The 6000-nt window shown below is 39.0% G+C and overlaps 1 protein-coding gene across 4 annotated transcripts in view; it reads left to right on the top strand.

Annotated features, from left to right (window-relative positions):
- The first annotated feature begins 2049 nt into the window (after positions 1-2049).
- The window catches only part of glrbb (glycine receptor, beta b), a 104514-nt gene continuing 100563 nt past the window's right edge, over positions 2050-6000 (top strand). For 3 of the 4 annotated variants that reach the window (XM_061976586.1, XM_061976587.1, XM_072914883.1), the window contains exon 1: positions 2050-2321. The gene's annotated coding sequence lies outside the window, so the exon portion shown is untranslated. The remainder of the gene's footprint in view (positions 2322-6000) is intronic. The other variant, XM_061976588.1, reaches the window with a different exon arrangement.

Genomic DNA, 6000 nt, shown 5'->3' with positions numbered 1-6000 from the left:
CTACATGCTTTGATTTTTCGGTGTGGCCCTTCAGTGGAAAACATCTTGGACACCCCTGATCTAAATAAATAAGCCGTCTTGAATGTATGCAACATGCAATTTTTATTTTTTCCTTTTAATGTAAGCAAGCATCACATACATTAGTCAAAATAACAACAACAAAAATATAGATCTCAAATTGATATAGGCTCCAGCACCCCCCGCGACCCCTCAAAAAAAGGGACAAGCGGTAGAAAATGGATGGATGGATGGAAGTTGATCTAAGGATTTAAGCGTTTTAACTTTAAAAAATTAAGCGTTGGATAAAAAAAATTATAATAATATATGAGTGATTATTACCATTTTTATCACCAATATCCTTCCAAGTCCCCGGGACCAAACCTGAATGGAGCCTAAAGAAAAATCTAAAAAAAAATATTTATTGTAACTGTTTATCTAAATGTCCCCTACATGCTTTGATTTTTCGGTGTGGCCCTTCAGTGGAAAACATCTTGGACACCCCTGATCTAAATAAATAAGCCTTCTTGACTATATACATAATGTATTTTTTTCCCCTTTTAATGTAAGCAAGCATCACACACATTAGTCAAAATAACAACAACAAAAATATAGATCTCAAATTGATATAGGCTCCAGCACCCCCCGCGACCCCTCAAAAAAAGGGACAAGTGGTAGAAAATGGATGGATGGATGGAAGTTGATCTAAAGATTTAAGCGTTGGATAAAAAAAAAAAAAGAATATATGAGTGATTATTACCATTTCAAGTGATTATTACCATTCCAAGTCCCCGGGACCAAACCTGAATGGAGCCTAAAGGTCATACTTGCCAACCTTGAGACCTCCGATTTCGGGAGGTGGGGGGTGGGGGCGTGGTCGGGGGTGTGGTTAAGAGGGGAGGAGTATATTGACAGCTAGAATTCACCAAGTCAAGTATTTCATACATATATATATATATATATATATATATATATATATATATATATATATATATATATATATATATATATATATATATATATATATATATAGATATCTACATCCTGAAAATATGCAAACAAAACTGTGTTTAGATAATTGATACTTCAAACTTGCATAAATAAATATTAAGGAATATAACATAACTTGGCTTCTGAGAGTTTCAAAATGTAATGAATAAAATGCTAAAGTTGTTGATAAACAAGCAATTATTTTAACAATTAAATATGGTCATTTTAAATGAATTATTATGATAATTTAAAATCAATTATTTCAAATATGTTTATTTTAATGTATAATTCTATGGTTGGATGTAATAAGGAGTCACAAAAAAATACAAATAAAAATACAATTAATTTTGATGTTATTAGCAAAATATAGTAAAAATGTATTTAGTTTTTTTTTTTTTTTTTAATTAATAAATATATTTATTTTTAGGTAAAATAAACATAATAATACAATTTATCTCTAGTTTGGATGATTTAGTTCTTGTCACCCTGTTGTCCTCCCGTCATGAAAAAAAGGCTGTCCTCACTCAGGTCCGCATGGAGCTGGAGGCGGCGTGGCTTCCAGCTCCGGCTGAAAATCGGGAGATTGTCGGGAGAATATTTGTCCCGGGAGGTTTTGGGGAGAGGCGCTGAATTTCGGGAGTCTCCCGGAAAATTCGGGAGGGTTGGCAAGTATGCTAAAGGTTAAAAAAAAGAATATTCATTGTATAAAATATCTAAATGGCCCCTACATGCTTTGATTTTTCGGTGTGGCCCCTCAATGGAAAACATCTTGGACACCCCTGATATAAATAAATAAGCTGTCTTGAATGTATGCAACATGTATTTTTAATTTTTTCCTTTTAATGTAAGCAAGCATCACACACATTAGTCAATTATTTATCATCCCTTAAATAAGTGCTTCTCCTACCACGTCACCCATTATCATACACAAGAAGCCCGGAAGTGCATCCATAATTAGCGTCGGGTCACGTGACGCCCCTTTTTTTTTTTTTTTTTAAACAGCGGTTGGGGGCGGGGCGTAGAGCGTGCTCTCTCCGTGGTGCTGACCTCCTGCGCAGCCCCTACTGCGCATGTTGCATGACAGGTGCCGAGCCTCCATCTTGGCGCCGCTGGAGCAAGAGGCGATAAACATCAACAACAGCCACCGCAGACATGACGCCTCGCTGCCGCGACGTGACGGCGCTCTAACCGGGCGACGGAAGAAAAGCTTCGACGCGGGCGTGGACGGAGGGAAAGGCGGGAAGGAAGGAGGATGGAAAGGTCCGGAAGGTGCCGTTAACGACGAGTAGCACGGCTAGCTTTCACCAGGGGGGAGTTTCTACCGCGTCTGACAGGTGACGTAGACCACCCACGTCAATAATGCGTGTTTGTGCGTGTCGCGATCCACGATGCAGAGCCCTTCTGGCGTGGGCTCTGCAATTAGGTACACCTGCACACGACAGGCAAGAAGTGGGTCCTCACCCACGAGAATGGTAATGTACAGTCGTGGTCACTAGTAAAGAACATCATGTCATGGCTGTCTTGAGTTGCCAATACTTTCTAAAAATTTTTGTGAAAGAGTGATTGGAGCTCATACTTGTTGGTCACAAAAAACATTCATGAAGTTTGCTTCTTTTATGAATTTATTATGGGTCTACTGAAGCATAATACCACCACCAAGCTTGACGGTAGGTGTAGTGTTCCTGGAATTAAAGGCCTCACCTTTTCTCCTCCAAACATATTGCTGGGTATTGTGGCCATTTTTGTTTCATCTGACATCACATGGACAAAGATAAGACCTTCTGGAGGAAAGTTCTGTGGTCAGATGAAACAAAAATAGAGCTGTTTGGCCACAATACCCAGCAATATGTTTGGAGGAGAATAGGTGAGGCCTTTAATCCCAGGAACACCATACCTACCGTCAAGCATGGTGGTGGTAGTATTATGCTCCGGGCCTGTTTTGCTGCCAATGGAACTGCTGCTTTACAGAGAGTAAATGGGACAATTAAAAAGGAGGGTTAAAGTACCAATGATTGTCACACACACACTGTGGTGAAATTTGTCCTCTGCATTTGACCCATCCCCTTGTTCACCCCCTGGGAGGTGAGGGGAGCAGTGGGCAGCAGCGGTGGCCGCGCCCGGGAATAATTTTTGGTGATTTAACCCCCAATTCCCTTGATGCTGAGTGCCAAGTAGGGAGGGAATGGGTCCCATTTTTATAGTCTTTGGTGTGACTCGGCCGGGGTTTGAACTCACAACCTACCGATCTCAGGGCGGACACTCTAACCACTAGGCTACTGAGTAGGCCTAGTGCAGGGGTGCTCACACTTTTTCTGCAGGCGAGCTACTTTTCAATTGATCAAGTCGTGGGGATCTACCTCATTCATATATATAATTTATATTTACTTATTTATGAAATATGTGTTTTTGTTAACAAGTTAAAGGTGTTTAATGATAATGCAAGCATGTTTAACACATATAGTTAATATTGTTAATACATTAAAGGTGTTTAATGATAATACAAGCATGTTTAACACATATAGTTAATATTGTTAAAAAATTAAAGGTGTTTAATGATAATACAAGTATGTTTAATACATATAGTTAATATTGTTAACAAGTTAAAGGTGTTTAAAGATAATGAAAGCATGTTTAACACATATAGTTAATATTGTTAATAAGTTAAAGGTGTTTAAAGATAATACAAGCATGTTTAACACATATAGTTAATATTGTTAATAAGTTAAAGGTGTTTAAAGATAATACAAACATGTTTAACACATGTAGATTCCTTTCTTTCATGAAGACAAGAATATAAGTTGGTGTATTACCTGATTCTGTTGACTTGCAGTGATAAGAATCAGATAGTGGTGCCGATAACGTCCGCATTTTCGAATGGAGGAGAAAAAAAGTCCTCCTTTCTGTCCAATACCACATGAAAGTGGTTGGTTTTTGGCATCTTATTTGTCCAGCTTCCGTACTCCTTTGTATACACTTTACAAGAAATACATTGTCGGCAAACTCCGTAGCTTGCTAACTTGTGCACGCCAGCTTTCTGAGACTCTTATTTTGGTAGCGCAACTGTGCATCTGTGCAGTCGGGCTTTGGAGTTTTGATGACAGGTACGGCGCCAGAGTCTGTTGAAATAAAGTGTTTCTCGCCTTCCAGTCGGTAATTTTAATGATCTGGCAGCAGCCAGCGTCATCTCAGAAGACCCTCGGGTGCCGTGAATGTCAATCAAGTGACGAAAGTGACGTCATAGTGAAGATGTATGATCGCTCATTTTTAGGACTATTTTTTTAATGCCTGGCTGGTGATCGACTGACACACCCTCCGAGATCGACCGGTAGCTCGCGATTGACGTAATGAGCACCCCTGGCCTAGTGGTTACCTCCAAATTCTTCAGGACAAGCTAAAATCATCAGCCCGGAGGTTGGGTCTTGGGCGCAGTTGGGTGTTCCAACAGGACAATGACCCCAAACACACGTCAAAAGTGGTAAAGGAATGGCTAAATCAGGCTAGAATGGCTTTGCCAAAGTCCTGACTTAAAGGTGTGGACATTGCTGAAGAAACAAGTCCATGTCAGAAAACCAAATGTTAAATGGGTCGTACTTGTATAGCGCTTTTCTAACTTTTTAAGGAACTCAAAGCACTTTGACACTATTTTCCACATTCACCCATTCACACACACACATTAACACACTGCCATGCACGGCGCTAACCAGTCCCATCAGGAGCAAGGGTGAAGTGTCTTGCTCAAGGACACAACGAACGGGACTAGGATGGTAGAAGGTGGGGATTCAACCAGTAACCCTCAGATTGCTGGCACGGCCACTCTCCCAACTTCGCCACGCCGTCCCCGCACACATTTAGCTGAACTGCACTAATTTTGTCAAGAGGAGTGGTCAAAAATTCAAGCAGAAGCTTGTGGATGGCTACCAAAAGCGCCTTATTGCAGTGAAACTTGCCAAAGGACATGTAAGCAAATATTAACATTGCTGTATGTATACTTTTGACCCAGTACATTTGCTCACATTTTCAGTAGACCCATAATAAATTCATAAAAGAACCAAACTTCATGAATGTTTGTTGTGACCAACAAGTATGTGCTCCAATCACTCTATCACAAACAAATAAGAGTTGTAGAAATGATTGGAAACTCAAGACAGCCATGACATTATGTTCTTTACAAGTGTACGTACACTTTTGATCGCGACTGTACCTTCATCGTAGGGATCTGTCCCGGTGTCTATTGAAGGTACTTTATAAATGAAGTTGGTATGCTATGTGACGAAAAAAGTTCAAATGCAAACTATCTCAAAGCAATTTAGGCCATTTTGAAGACCTTGGAAACAACTTTCCAATGGTACTTGAACCATTTTGATAGGCCAAATATTAAGGGAGCTCGAGGTGGGAATCTTTGGGCCCCTCACGAGTCAATTAAGATTCAGACTATACCTACTCAGTGGCCTTGTGCAGTGGTTCTCAAATGGGGGTACGCGTACCCCTGGGGGTACTTGAAGGTATGCCAAGGGGTACGTGAGATTTTTTTTTTAAATATTCTAAAAATAGCAACAATTCAAAAATCCTTTATAAATATGTTTATTGAATAGTACTTCAACAAAATATGAATGTAAGTTCGTAAACTCAGTGAAGCACAAGCTCAGGTTTGTCACTAAAATGTCTGTCAAAAAGAACTGTGAAAAGAAATGCAACAATGCAATATTCAGTGTTGACAGCTAGATTTTTTGTGGACATGTTCCATAAATATTGATGTTAAAGATTACTTTTTTTGTGAAGAAATGTTTAGAATTAAGTTCATGAATCCAGATGGATCTCTATTACAATCCTCAAAGAGGGCACTTTAAGTTGATGATTACTTCTATGTATAGAAATATTTATTTATAATTGAATCACTTGTTTATTTTTCAACAAGTTTTTAGTTATTTGTATATCTTTTATTCCAAATAGTTCAAGAAAGACCACTACAAATGAGCAATGTTTTGCTTTGTTATACAATTTAATAAATCAGAA

The sequence above is a fragment of the Nerophis lumbriciformis genome, linkage group LG16 (genome assembly GCF_033978685.3).
Source record: "Nerophis lumbriciformis linkage group LG16, RoL_Nlum_v2.1, whole genome shotgun sequence".
Lineage (NCBI taxonomy): Eukaryota > Metazoa > Chordata > Actinopteri > Syngnathiformes > Syngnathidae > Nerophis > Nerophis lumbriciformis.
This window is presented reverse-complemented; position numbering and strand designations above follow the sequence as displayed.